This window comes from Lycium ferocissimum, chromosome 6 (assembly GCF_029784015.1).
Source record: "Lycium ferocissimum isolate CSIRO_LF1 chromosome 6, AGI_CSIRO_Lferr_CH_V1, whole genome shotgun sequence".
In the NCBI taxonomy this organism is placed as follows: domain Eukaryota; kingdom Viridiplantae; phylum Streptophyta; class Magnoliopsida; order Solanales; family Solanaceae; genus Lycium; species Lycium ferocissimum.
Window position 1 is genome coordinate 51,050,585 of NC_081347.1, and position 16,353 is coordinate 51,066,937.

A 16,353-nucleotide genomic window follows, 5' to 3' on the forward strand; every position below is an offset into this window, starting at 1 on the left:
CGGGATATATGGATAAATGGACCGGGCCGGTCGTTCCACGGCATATATATATATATATATATATATATATATATATATATATATATATATATATATATATATATATATATATATAATGATGATATGATATATGGATCGGGGCCGCACGTTCGGCAAAGAATATAAAATATTTATGGATCGGGCCCACGTTCCGCAAAGAATATAAAATATTTATGAATCAGGCTGCACGTTCCGCAACACTATTATTTATATATATATGAGGAATTTTTTTTAAAAGAAAGCTAAGCATGCATGGTATCTGCCTTATGAGGCAATCAGATGTATAGGTTATCTTTATCTCATGTTATGTTCTATATTTCTTATTATGCTGTTATTGATGCCTTACATACTCAGCAGATTAGTCGTACTGACGTCCTTTCTTGTGGACGCTGCGTTCATGCCCGCAGGTAGACAGGTACACGGATTTGACCCGTAGGTGATTTATCAACGGATTCTCAGGAGCACTCCACTTGCTTCGGAGCTGCAGTCTATTGGTATTGGTCCTTATGGTCACTAGCATTCTATGTAGAGGCTCGTAGACATGTGTGTATAGTTAGACATTTCATAAACCTACCGGTCCATATCAATGTATAACATTTTAGTAGCCTTGTCAGCTGGTGATTATGGACATAGCTGTTGAATATTATATAGAGATGTGCCGTTATATTGTGATATATGTCCTTACGCATCATGATATCTGTGGAGCTATCTTTATGGTCCACCCAGAAATGTTTATGAGATGTATGTTTAGAGGTGCTCGGTATGTTAGCTCCGGGTGCTCGTCATGGCCCTCTGGTTGGGTCATGATATGTCCTTTGGTTCCAAGATTGTCCTTTCCGGTTACGACTTACGAGATCGTAATTCATCCTTTTCTTTATTGTTACGTACTTCCTATGGCTTGTACCTTTCAAAACTTCACGGGACGTCTCCGATACTCCATTAATACGGTGAAATACGTGGCGTGCTCATGCTCTGAAAGTGTGAGGTGTAACAGAGGTTGGGTCTTAGATCTATTGTTGTATTCTGATTCAATCTTAGTCGCTCTTATACTAGTCTAGACCAGGTCATAGGGAAACTGAGTCAGTGTATGTATTAAATTGTTGTAAACACTTCCGCTATTTTGATTAATATATTGGTTTGACCTCCATTTTTTATTATAACATATCTTGAAGGAAAACTAATCTCGTTCTTTACTTGTAAATGTTTTTGTTTTGGTTGAGGGTTCACCTACTGAGGTGGAAATAGTAGGTGCCCGCGCGATCCTAAAATTGGTCATGACAAGTTGGTATCAGACCCTAGGGTACCGGTCTCACAAGTATAAAGCAATGTCTAGTAGAGTCTCATGGAATGGTACGTAGACGTCCGTGCCCATCCACGGGAGACTATAGGACATTTAGGGAAAATTCCCTCCTTTCATTCTTTTCGTGCTACTCGGTCAAATTGGTATCTCGGAGTGTCCAATTGGTATCTATCTCGGAGTGTCCAATTGGTATCTACACAATTCCAATTGGTATCTAAGCGTGTAATTATGTTGTGTTATGGATTAGACCTAGCTTGTATTAGGGAAATATTAGATTTAATTCCTAGTTGCAAAAGTGGTTCGAGCATTGGGTGAATGCCATTGTTCAGTGATTATCGCCACAACGGTTATGCAGCCGCGGTGATGTAGCCGCTGCAGCAGATTCTTCACCACTGTAGCGATATCCTCTATTATTCGACGACCGCTCCCAGATTTCTCACCACCGTCACGGACGGGCCATGTTAAGGGTCCGAGAGACGTGCAGCGGAATGCCTGAATCAGAGACCTTCAGTTTCTCGTGTTTTTTATCACACTCTCCTGTTCAAGATTCAGCCAAAAACAGAACAAACCCGCAAAAGTATACAAACAACAATCGCATAAAACAAAGCCCGACAAGGGCGAAAAACCATCCAAAAACTTATGACAACCCAGATTATCCAAAAACCAAAAAGAAATTGTCCAAGACAGGGAACCAAACTGCAAATCCAAACACAAGAAAACCAACAGGAAATTGTTTAAACATCCAAGCCAAACAAGGCAAACCCAAAACAGGATTGTTTGAAAATAGAAAGCCCTACAAGGGCAACCAAAGCTTAATCATGAGAGGGAAAGGGTTATCTAGGCCGCCAGCCTGCTAGTCGCACCATCGTCACCCGAGCTACCACCATCATCACCTAATCCACCTTGACCACCATAAACCCAAGCCACACTCTTGAAGGAATACTGCTCCGAGTCGTTATTGTCCTCATTCGGAATCGGCTCACGGGGGTGCATACTACTCTAAACTCCCTTGATACCCCTCCAAGCTTTGATGTGAAGCTTGTCGCGTGACTAATTCTTCATTTTCTCCTTGTCAAAGTCCTTGCGAAGTTCGCCATGATTTTTTGCAAACGTGGTATATGAAGTCTGTCGGGTGGTAAGTAACTCACCCATCTTCTTCTGAGTTTCAAAATAACCCTTCATCTCCTCCTGAGTGGGGTAACCTGTAGCAGCTCCTGATGAACCGGACCCGTCAGAAGGCATGGACATTATCCGAAACATAGAGAACATCTCATCGAAGCGCGAGTCCATGCGCTCAAAAGGGCCCTGGATACGAAGGACCTCAATCCCAGCCTCCTGCTCATCCCCATCTCCAGCCTCAGTGTCAGCCCTGGCTGTACTCCCTCCCTCACCTGTATTGTCCCCCTTCCTCTTCTTTCGACTGTTGACTGCGGTTCCTCGACCCTTCACCCATAGTGGATTAAACGTAGCATCAGAAGGGTCCCAGTCATCATCACCCTCCCTGGGAACCTTAGCCTCCGGCATAAAGAAGTAATCAGAGATGGGAGCATCAAGCTCCCTCCCCCAACCTTCAGAAACTCCTTCCACTCCTAAATAATCTGCGATTTTACATTTATCGATATATCAGCAAGGACGCAAGCGACAATTAGAGCATGGGATAAGGTCACATCACGGGAGTTCGAATAAGTACGGATTCAGCGGGAGACGATGTTTAGCCATCTCTTTGCCTCCGCAGTAAAAACATCACTCTATATTGCCACCTTACCAAGAGCCCAATGAGCTTTCGGTATATCATCCTCGTGCACCAGTTTGGAGGCCAGCCTTATGGAATCTTTCTCAGCTGCCTTAACTGCTAAGGCTTCTCTGGGTGATCATTTATCCTATAAACCTAATTAATAGCCCTTGACTCCACTTGCACTGGAACACCTCTTATAATAATCTCCGGCTTGGGAGAATCCCAATCAACTGTGGAAAAGATAGCATAAAACTCCCTCACCCATGTTTCATTGTAGTCACCCGGATCCTTGACCAAGTGAGTCCACTTGGTCCTTATCAATCTATCACGGAAGTCCGGAGCACGCGTTTCTACATTGGTTATATCAAAACCCCTCTCCAACAGTAAGGGCAGAGACTTCTGACTGTGTGTAAGCGTTTGCTTTGATGAGTGGGAAGTTTTTCATACGTTGGAACCTCTTCGTCTTGTGGTACCTCTTCTTGATTTTGAGCCATCTTACCTGCAAAAGAGATTGAAAACGCGTTAGATTTCATGTTACCCAAGTTGAGTACCAATTCTAGTGTGTTATAGTGGAAACAACTCAACAAAATGACGGACTTATCAGAATGTTTAAGCTGCATTTTTTGGTGCCTGATGTTGCAGGTGCCGCTGTAGCGGTCACTCAGATCGCTATAGCAGTGTCGCAACAACTACCACTCAGACCGCTGCAGCTGTCATGCCCAATCTCCCCATACTGCTTCTGCGCATGGTTCACCGTCACAGCGGGGATGCTGCAGTGGTCTGAGAGCTGCTTTAGCGGTCTCGTCTTCTTCAGCAGAACGCTGAAATTTTTTAGATTTCAACTTCGACTTTTGAATCCAAAAACTTGTTGTTATATACAGATCGAGCAGATATCAGGCATGCATGATGTACACGACCAATGGGAAGCAATTTCTAGCAATAAAAGAACCCCAAATTGATGGAAGGAAAATCCCTTTTTTCTAAACCAAAAATTCTTTACTATGTTCAAGTTTCTCAACCCAAATCTGTGCTATAACTATGCAATATTCGAAGTACGGGTTATTCTAATGTTAGACAAGTTGTGTATTATAGTTCATCAACACCCATGAGTTTCATTAACCCAAAACCCAAAAATCCAAAACTTTTGAGTCACAATCCAGTATTGCAAGCATATTGATTCAAAATTCTAGTAATTCTATCTATCTACGAGTCGAGGGAAACGATTCCTTACCTTTTTGTCGAAGATCTGAGCGAGATTATTATGTTGAGTGTTGCCATGAAATTCTTCCTCTTCTTGTGTCTGAGCAAATTATGAGTTATGGGTTTGGTGTAGTGATTTGTGGGAGTAATGGAAGAGTGGTATTAGTGTCTTATGGAGAGTGGAAGTTGAAGTGAAGGGGTTTTTAAGAGGATTTCGGGTTAGAGTAGTAGGAGTGATGGTGAAGAGGCTCTGTGGCCCTTTATTTATTTTCTTGATTCAATGAAGACCGCTGCAGCGGCTCCTCTTCGCTGGTATGGTGCCGCCGCAGCGGGTCCTCAGACCGCTGTAGCGGCTCTGACCAAAATACCATTTCATATTTCATTGTTCATCTCAAGGTACCCCGGGCCTTATACCCGCCCATGTGGCCCCAGATGGGCTAAGAGTGGTAAACTACTCGATGTTCCGCTTATTACTTTTGAGTAAATTTTAAGGTTACTTCGTGAGACACATTCGATCCAACGGTCCCAATTCGTTCTCATAAAAAAATTGACGTGTGTCCCTGATGTATCTGTGATTGGTAGGCGTTTGAATTCTTTCACCAAACCCTATTCCTTGAGTTATTACCCTTTCAAATTTCCTCATGAAACTTTAGCTGAGTTAATTTCGCGCATGATGATTCTTACTGATAAAGCCGGACGAGAGTGATAATATAATTTTTGATAATTGTTAAGTTGGATTTTACTTCTTTCGCGCCTTTTATTATCTGAGCTAATCTCCTTAAATCCCTCATTTCATCCTCCTTTAATTTCCTCTTTTTTCTTACACCATTTGTGATTATGGCAAGGCTTAAAATGAGGGTTCTTTCCTAAACCTTCTAATTTTCCTAAATGGGTTAAATTGTTAGAGGCTAATAATGGTTTATGAGAATTAGTAAGGTAAGTTGACCTAGGAAAACTTTGTATCCCATAAAGAGGTGAAATAGCTTAAGCAATAATCTAGTTGCGTATGTTGGAAATGACGATTTTACCCCCATGACCCCGATTTCTTATATTGTTGCTTACTCGAATGTATCAGTTATTCTTAGACCTCTTGGATCTAAAAATTCCCTACGAAGATGGAATATGGAATCCAAGTGGAGGTTCGCTCACCTGTTCGGCCTGAGGTAGGTTACGGCTTCCTTTCTTTGGTAGACTCTGGTTAGACTTACATATTCGTGTATTAGATGAAACGGAGAATGCATGTATAGTATATGGGAGATTGGGATTGAATTCTTAGGATGGTACTGTTATGCAATTTATGTGTTTGGGCTTGTGGCCTGTATATTCCCTATGTTTATGTGTCGGTATTCCCTTGCGTATTGGTGGACTTTATGTGATTTGGGAGACTAGTTATTCAATACTTGGCTTACTATGTTCCAATTGATGAGGAGTTTCAGTATGATGTGCATAAATATGTCTTGTGTTATTTAATTTTGAGTCATAAATTAGTATTGAAATTGATAGACGTGCCAAAAGGACATGAAATTATTCTATACTGGATGTTTAGTGGTGACTTTATAAGTAGAAAATGTGTTTATCATACATTGATGTCGTTAGGAAGTAATGGAATGAGATTATATTGTTATTGTGATTTTGCTCTTGCTGGACATTGGAGACTATTGATATATCCTGGTTATGATTTGGTAGTATCTTGTGTGTTGTCATTTGATACGAGGAAAGAGATTCTATTATAGCTTATTGTGTAGCCTTTTCATGATATTGTTGGTGTGCCTATGTGTGGTCTTTGACATTTATTTGATTATTGGCATTGATCTCATTCATTGCACGCATTCTCATCCTTCATGATATACTGTTGATACATTGATGATACTTGAGGAAACACTGTTATGATCTGGGCTCAGTTGGATGATTATGATGTGAGGATCGATGTCCAATGTTTATCCCGGAATTGAGGATGTGCGTAGCGATTCCCGAGGTTGTTACAGGAATCGTGAGGTAGCGGTCGCCGAGGTTGTTGCCGGAACCGTGAGGTACATGGATTTTGCAGGTCCCCCATGGGTTGTGCTGCCGAGATGTGATTTTTCATCATAGGAGTACATGTGTACACTGCATATCCGTTGCATCCATGTTTCATACATTATTGCATTGCATTGTACCTTTTGGCTTCTTGTGATATTGTTGTGATATTCTTATGATATTGTCGTGATATTCTTGTGATCTAGCTGTGATATATGAATTCGGATTGGATGAATTGAGACTTGACACAGTTGGGCTTAGTTGCTATAACCACAGGCCATGATCTTGGATTACCTTTATTGATTGTCCTTGGCTCAATTGTATATTAATATATTATTTTGACCTCCGCTGTTGATTATAACATATCTTGAAGGATAATGAATCTCGCTCTTTAGTTGAAAATGTCTTTGTTTTGGTTGAGGGTTCGCCTACCGAGGTGGAAATGGTAGGTGCCCGCGCGATCTTGGAATGGGTCTTGACATTTTCCAGTTGTTGCACTTCATTACGTACTGCAGTTTTTTTCCAGTTTCTGTCCAGTATTAATGTAGTCATTTTCCAATTTTTTCACTTCATTTAGGACCACTTTTACACTAAATTCAATTAAGCACAACATACACTAAGTTCAATTTAACAATATACACTAAGAAAGATCATAACAACATACACTAACATAGACATTAAAGACAATTATCAGTACAACACAAATACATACACTAAGTTGAACATCAACTTATAAGTTCAACATGAATATCAACACAACGACATACACTAACATTAGCATCGACAACCTAGATAACTAAATTCTCATAAAACAAGGAACAAAGCACATGAACATCAACTTGATCATTTTCAACTTCATTCACTTCATCATCCAACAAGAAACCCGAGGAACAAAGCATATGATACCAAAATGATAGTGTTCAACTTCTTTATTTTCTTCTCCAAAATCATAACTCTTCCAACCTCTTGTGCTGATATAAACTCCATTTCTTTGATTTTTTTCCTCCAAAATACTAATTTTGGAAGCCTCTTGGACATTGAGAAAATCCATTTCTTCAACTTTCTTCTTCGAACTGTCCCTTTAAACACTAATAGCCTCCATGTCATCGACTATGTTCACTCGATTCCATTCCATCCACTATCCTTTTCAATTTTTTTCTTTCAACCTTCATATCATCCAATCTACCCTTTAGCTCCAATATAATAGTTACTACTCTTGTTGGGAGTTGTTGTGTGTTTTGCCATTCCGAATATCCACATGAAGTAACCTACAAAAAAATTCAATAAATTCAATGTAGAAAATTTAGCCATCAAATACTAATTTTTTAGAAATAAATACTAATTTACCAATAATTAATAAACCAATTAGGTCAACATTACAGTGTATAAACATACCAAACAGAAATTAATTTAGAACTTACTTTGGGTCTTGGACATTTCCAAAACATTCTCCCAACATTGGGATCGGTCCAATCTATCAAGTTTAGCGCATTCAGCCCACAATTACATTTTTTTGACATTTCCACTTTCAAATGAATTGATAGAGCCTTCCGACATTGCTTGGAGTTTCAATAGGGGAAGATGGATTCGAAAATTAGGGTTCTAATTTGGAGTTTGGTGTACACGTGTGAAATGAGGGGTAAATATTATCCCTTTAATTAGACTATGGGTGGGTCGGATGAGTCAGGTTATTTGCCTATGTGGATGGCCATATGGACGTTTTTTACATGTGTGACTTCCCCGTCAGCATCCAGGTGAGTCCGTTAATGAGAGTGGCATTTGTGGTCCCTTGGAGTGACGGCGAGGGTATTTTTTATACCAAATGCAAATGGAGGGTATATGTGATCTATTTCGGATAATGCAGGGGTATTGTTGGCCTTTTTCCGTATTTTGAATTATCAAATTTGGTCATAAAGAAATACTAATGATAGTAGTTGTTATAGTACGTAGCTTGATATGCTCACCGACACATTTGTGCAGAATTGGTGGAAGTCCAAATGATAAAAAATATTAAACTATTTTTATGCACTTTTTATTCTATCGTCCTTCCAATAGGAATCTGACATTTTTATTTTAGCTTTGTTTCCATGACGAGGAAATTACTCTTTATAATGGTCATGCCGTGTGACTTTTAATTAATGACTTACTGCTTTGGCTTTTAATTTGATATTAAAATTTAATTCACCAAATCTTATCAAAAGTATTTCAACAGGTATATTTTTATTTTACGAGTGAGAATCTGGACTTAAAAAAAAAGTAGGAGAAGAAGATCTCTGGACACGACATAAAGTGTAGAAAATAGAGTAATAATATGATATTAAATTACATTGATGGTGTAATGAAAATCTTTTATGATATTATATAACTTAAATCCTTTATTCGCGCAGTAACTCCTCGATTGACGCTCATAATTACTTGTACATAACAACAACAACAACAACAACCCAGTGTAATCCCACAAAGTGGCGTCTGGGGAGGGTGGGATGTACGCAGACCTTACCTTAACCTTTTTGGGGTAGAGAGGCTATTTTCGATAGGCCCTCGGCTATGCAGGCAGCAAAATATCAAGGTAGAAAATAAATGGAGCAACACATAGTAATACACACATAAGGATAATACTCTACGCGATACCTAGCTACCACTCGTGCACACAACGCGACAAAACTCAACTACTTACTAACCTTCTATCCTAATCTTCGATCTCCAAATCTTCCTATCTAAGGTCATGTCCTCAGTCAGCTCAAGCTGTGCCATGTCCTGTCTAATCACCTCCCTCCAATTCTTTTTCGGCATACCTCTACCTCTCCTAACTTCTGCGACAGCCAATCTCTCACACCTCCTAACTGGTGCATCCTCACTCCTCCTCTTCCTCTTCACATGCCCAAACCATCTTAGTCTTGCTTCCCTCATCTTTTCTGCCACGGAGGCCACTCCGACCTTTTCCCGTATAACTTCATTTCTAATCATATCTCTCTTCGTATGCCCATACATCCATCTGAGCATCCTCATCTTTGCTACCTTCATCTTTTGAACGTGGGCGTTCTTGACTGGCCATTGTTTTGCCCCATACAATAATGCTGGTCTAACTACCACTCTGTAGAACCTACCTTTCAGCCTAGGCGACACCTTCTTATCGCAAAGCACCCAGGAGGCGAGGCTCCATTTCATCCACCCTACTTTAATACGCTGTGAGATGTCATCGTCAATCTCCCCGTCCCCTTGTATTACGGACCCAAGATACTTGAAGCTTTCTCTTTTAGGTATAACTTGCGCCTCGATCTTCACTTCCACATCTGTCTCTTGCGTCACATAACTGAACTTGCACTGTATGTGTTCAGTCTTAATCCTACTTAACCTGAAACCTTTAGACTCTAAGGTCGTTCTCCAAACTTCAAGCCTATCGTTAAATCTACTACGTGTCTCATCATTCAAAACTATGTCGTCTGCAAACAACATACACCATTGCACCTCCTCTTGAATATGTCATGTCAATTCGTCTACCATTAAGGCAAATAGAAACAGGCTAAGGGCTGATCCCTGGTGCAACCCTATCACGATCGGGAAGTATTCTGAATCACCTCCCACTATCCTAACCCGGGTCTTGGCACCCTTGTACATGTCCTTAATTGCCCTGATGAAGGCCATAGGTACACTTCTAGACTCCGGGCATCTCCAAAGGATCTCCCGAGGGACTTTATCATATGGCTTCTCCAAGTCAATGAAAACCATGTGTATGTAGTTCTTTTTATCCCTATAATGCTCAACCAATCTCCTGACAAGGTGAATAGCTTCTATAGTCGATTGGCCCGGCATGAATCCCAACTGGTTCTCGGCTATTGACACATCCCTTCTCAATCTCATCTCGACCACCATCTCCCAGGCTTTCATAGTATGGCCTAGCAGCTTGATCCCTATATAGTTATTGCAATTCTGAATGTCGCCCTTGTTCTTGTACAACGGAACTATTGTACTCTTCCTCCAATCCTCCAAAAACCAAGCCGTCCTAAATATGACATTAAACAACCTAGTCTGCCACTCCATACCTGCCTCCCATACGCTTTTCCAAAAGTCTACCGGGATCTCATCTGGCCATGTCGCTCTTCCCCTTCTCTTTTTACGGATAACCCTACTAACCTCTGCATTTTTTATGCACCTACAATGCCCAAAATCTCTACAACTCTCGGAATGCTCTAACTCATCCAGCACGATCTCCCTATCCCCTTTTTCACTCAAGAGCCTATGGAAGTACGTCTACCATCTCCATTTAATGTGTGCCTCATTGACCAGCACTGCTCCATTATTGTCCTTGATGCACTTTACTTGGTCCAGGTCGCGAGACTTCCTCTCTCTCGTCTTGGCAAGCCTATACAGCTTCCTGCTCTACTACGTACGGTAAAGGTCATATCTGACGGTAAGCAGCTGTCATAAAATTGCCTAAACATCGTTATGAAATAAAGAGTCATATTAAGTATGTTATCGTCAGATAAAAACATAAAAAATTGATCGCATAAGACCGCACTTAAGTATGTTTTCAATTGATGCATCTATAAATGGTAAGTTCCTTTTTCTTTTTCTATATTTGCATTCGTGTTTTTTACCAAACAAAGATACTATGTGGCACTATATTGGTTGTGATGTTCGACGTAAAATGCTTACATTTAGCCTCTAATTATCTTACATTATAGTACTTTTGCTATCATTTGGGTATTACTGTTATCGCTTTGTGCTTAATATCCTGTTTTCGATGTTTAGGAGTATAGGTTTGAGTAAACGTCCCTAAATTCAACTGGAATCAAGTTTGGGAATCAAGGACCAAGTGTGCACGTGAAGAGGTGTAGTAAAACATCAAAAAGCAGGCAAACTAGCCAGGCGCACTGTGCGCTGCTTCACCAGCAGCGACTCACCTGCATTGGGTAACAAAGCTGAACAAGAAAAGTAACTCATTGGGAAAACCTCCTGGCGGGTTGCAGGCGGCACCGCGCCAGGCCGTTCGTCGCCTGAATATTTTGTTTTGTATTTTCAAGGATATTTTGGTCCGTGCTTGTTTGTACTCGATATAAATACAGTATAAACTCATTTTTTATGATATTTAGGCATTATTTTATCATAGAGAGTAAGGGTCAGAGCCGTTTGTCATAGGTTTAATCTCTTTTCATCTTATTTTCATCAATGAACCTTATGTTATTCATGAATTCTTGTGTCTTTTCTCGAATCATGAGTAGTTAAACTCTCTTATTCTAGGGTTGTGGCAAATACATGATAGTTGGTCCGACAACAGTTTTTATCTATTGAATTTTCATCTTTGGGTTGCTTATTTATTTTTGTGCTTAATTGTTTGATTATCTGGCCAATAGTTGAACACTATTTGTGGCATGTGAACTGAACTTGAGAAAGGAAATTTGCATTCGTAATAAGAATAAGTAGAGATTGTTCGAGATCCCTTAGGGTAATCGTTTCACTATTGAGGATAGAGATATACCCATTAGCCTTGCTTAGTTGGTTACGGAGATTTAAATGTATTCTTGTTATTTTTTGACGATCATCCAAATATAGACGTCAGAGTAGCTTCAATAGACTTGTGAGCAATTCGAGAGATACTCAGAAAGTAAATATTAACCCTTCAATTTGTAACCCAGGAAATAAAATATGTAGTAACGATCAAAAGACTCTACTGGATTGTCGGAAGCCATGACCATAGAACTCTTTCTCATCTGATAAACCTTAAGTCCTCTTCCTAGTTCTTATTAATTAAAAATCAGTTGTTTCATTATTTTCTTGTGATTGATACTTTAGTTACAACAAATCTCTCAACTGTCAATCTCTTGAATAGTTACAACTGAATTTAAGTTATTTAAACAGTAGAAAGTAAAAGTCTTTGTGGGTACCATATCTAGACTTTAGTCCTTTATTACTTCTACGACCGCTTATACTTGCATGTGCATTTGAAAGCAACAGGTTTTTGGCACCCTTGCTAGGGATTTATAAAAATTTACTATTTTTCTAGTTTGAATTTTAATTCTCGCTTCAAATTTTTACTATGTATCTTTGGTCTACTTGTGCTTCTCAGGTGATTTATCTCGTTTATGCCAAACACTCGAAGTCAAGGAAAAGCATTGGCTATTTTGACCCAGAAATTGAAAGAACTTTACACAATTAGAAAAAGCTGGCAGACAACGAGCGTGCCCTCAGTATAATTGATAATAATGAAATTGAGGACAGGAAAATTGAAAGAGCTGTTGAGATGACACAACAAGACCGCATTCTGGTGTTGAATTTCGCTAGGCCCGACCTACCGAATGTTGCAAAGGCTGTTATGAAGCCTAAAATCATAGGAAACTTTGAGCTGAAAGAAAGAACAGTCAAATTTGTGCAGAACACATGCCAGTATATAGGTAAGCCTCATGAAGATTCTCATAAGTACTTGATGATGTTTGTTGAGCTAAGCGAAAATTTTCACCATCAGAATGTCTCCGACGACTATGTGAAGTTGGCATTATTTCTTTTCTCGTTGATTAGTGAAGTAAGGGAATGGTTGCTGAATGAGCCTATCGGGTCTATTACTTCTTGCCATAGTTTATCAAGTAGGTTCATCGACAAATTCTTTTCATCAAGGAAAACAAAGGAGCTGAGAGAGAAAATTGCTAACTTTACTCAGAAAGACTCTGAATCACTGCCACAAGCATGAGAAAGGTACAAGGGTTACTTGAGAGACTGTCCACATCACATGCAACCGAAGGAGATCATCACGTACTATTTTGTGGAAGGGCTGAGACACGACTCTAGGCCATTATTGAATGCTTAAGCTCAAGGCCAGGTTTTGACTGAAACATATGATGAGATGAAAGCTCTTCTAAATCTAATGTCTGAAGGTACTCAGATTATTCTGAACCAGGTCAGCTCAGGATTCACACAGAAAACTGCTAGGGTACTCCAATTAGATAATGTTACAGCTATTCGGGCAGACATTGGTCAACTTGTTCATGGTATTAATAAGTTAGTCAGTGCACCAAATGCAAATCAGGATAGAAAGTGCAACAAGTACGAGCAACTTGTGAGGTTTGTGGTGATGATCATATGTATATGAATTGCCCGTCGAATCGAGAGTCTATTTATTATGTGGGAAGAAACCAATTAAGGAATAATTATGATCAGAACTATCAAAATCATCTGAATCTCTCATATAGTGGTAATCAGATCAATCAAAGGTTGCATAATAATTTCCAACAACCTCAACCTCCGAAATCTCAAGGTCCGCAAACAGGTGGTTCTATGGAAGATAATGGATGGCTCAGCAGCAGCAGATGATGAATGAGATGCAGAAATCCATCCATGAGCTAGAATACCAGGGGGCAGATAGAGGTTTCTCAAACTATCAGACCACAGGGTGCTCTTCCAAGCAATACTTAGAAATCCGAAAGAGCAAATTCAAGTTGTTTCCTTGAGTAATGGAAGACAACTAGAAGAAGTTTCACTGAAGAACAAGAAGGCAGATTCTGAACTAATTCCTACTAAGAGGACAAAGACCGAACAAAAGAGTGTTAAGAAAGTTGAAGAGATTTCAAAATCCACCACCCTTCCCATAACGATTTCAAAAGCAGAAAGCAGATGTGGCCTGCAAGAAATTCCTTGAGATTCTGAAGCAGGTACATGTTAACATTCCTTTGGTGGAGTTATTACATATTAACATTCCTTTGGTGGAGTTATTGTAGGATGTTAAGTACATCAAGGATGTCGTTGCAAACAAAAGGCGTGTGACTGAGTTCGAGACTGTGGCACTTACTGAAGAGTGCAGTTCAAGGGTCAGGAGAAAAATTCCTCCAAAGCTGAAGGATCCAGGCGTCTTTGCCATTTCAATCACCATTGGTAACATTAAGGTCGGGCGAGCGTTATGTGATTTTGATGCCAGTATCAATTTGATGCATTCTATGTTTAAAACTAGGTGTGGGTGAGCCAAGACCAACCACTATGGCGCCTTGTCATGACCCAATTTCATAATTCGTGAAGGCACTAACTCCCACCAAGTTAGTAAGCCATCCATAAACCGCTAGAAAAATTTAATAAAGGAATTAAAGCGGAAAAGAAATCATTCAAGTTATTAGTTATCCTTATTCTCATAAAGTACGAAAGTAGAGGTACAACCATCCCCGAATCAGGTGTCACTACTACAAGAACAACTAAATGAAGTATAAGTCTAGGCATACATCCGGAAAGTACATAAGTTATCTAAATCAAAAGACAACAATAAAGATAACTAAAGAAAATCCGGTGCCATGGATCAACTGATGGTTCACCCCGAATTGTCCTAATGACCATCACAATGGCCAGTAGTGTCTCGAGATCCACTCATATTAGGAATAGAATCTATACCCAAAAAGAGTGCAGCAAGCGTAGCATGAGTACAGGAAACAACGTGCACTCAGCAGCATCGTTGTAACGACCTGTTTAGTCGTTATAGTATTTTTGGCATTTTCGCCCTTTCCCGAGCATTGATTAGCTTATTTTTGACTCGAGGGGACCATTGGCATGCTTCCTGAGGTGCCTAGTCTGGATTCGGGCAACTTTTGTGAAAAATAGGCTTGAAGTGAAAAATGGTTGACCCAAAGTTGACTTTTGGGTAAACGGACATTTTTTGAAACTTCGTCGATTCCGAGAGGTTCGGATGATCGTTTATAACTTGTGTGCGTATTTGGTTTGGTTCCCAATGCACTCGGATGCATTTTGGGACTTGGGGTGGAAAATTAGAATTTAGGCATCGGGGGTTGACTCGGTCAACGAGACCTCCATTGGGAATTCTGAGGCCACGGGCGCGTTGGTAGTGTGTTTTTATGTGTGTCTTTGTGTATGGTAAGTGAGAAGATAGCCTTGGGAATTAGTCGGAAATCGGATCAAAGTGTGATACTTAGGAGAGTTTTCTGGTGCTTGGTGCCCACTTTGGCGGCACAAGCACCGCCGCAGCGGCAGCGGTACAACTGGAGCGGTACCCCTGCCGCTGGAGCGGTCAATGAAAATTTTCCATTACCGCTGAAGCGATCGAGTGACGACTGAAGCGGCACCATTGGGGCAGTCCAGTGCCGCTAAAGCGGGTGACGGGCAGTTTGTAAAATTAATGAAGTGTTACAAGCCATTAGACCCTCATTATTTCGCATTTCAAAATTAGAGCTTTGGGGAACAATTCTTGGAGATATTCTTGGAGGTAAATTTAGCTTGTTCCTTTACTCTTCCTTTAATCATTATCATCTCAAATTCTCCCTTCACTTTAATAATCCCTTAGTGATGGAAGTTGAAAGAGGGTTTTGATGGACATTTTCCCTAGGCTTATTAATGATAAAATTGATAGGGTTTATGTTAGATTTTGATGAATCTAATCTTGTTACTCATATATCTTCCATTTCTAGTGTTGAATTTCAGAATCAAAGAGCTAGAGTTTACACCCAAATTGGGGGTTTTGCTTGAAATAAAAAATTAGGCTACTCCTTGAGTTAAATCAGCAATTAGTGGTTGGGTTATGATCACCTAGTGCTTAATTTGATATTGAGCTTCCGAATTTTTCGTTTTTCCCTTGTGGGCCCATTTTCCCAATTTCTAGGGTTAGAATTGACCTAAATTGAATAGTAGCAAAATTAGTATCATTCTTCATGATTTCTAATCAAGAATTCGATTATGCTTAGACTACTTTGGTTCTAAGGTTCAGCGGAAAGGCAAGGCAACAGAGTCAGTTATTGGTGTTGCGGTTCGGCCATCCAGGTAGGTTATGGATTACCTTTGGTGAGACTTCGTATAGCGAAGCACATATTTAAATTATATTGTCGGAGACAGCATGTGAACCTTCGGGTACAAAGTTGGGATGGATATTGCCTTAGGTTGGGCCCTGTTGTGTGTTGGGGCTAGCCACCCCATTGTGTTGTGATTTGATTGTTCTATTGTGTCGGCTTGATGCCATGAGTTGTTAATAGATATTGGATTTTGTTATTATTCTCTTAATTGTGATATAGTTGGCATGCCCACTGTTGGTATTTATACTCGGATATATTGTTGGCATGCCCACTGTTGGTACTTGTGATTC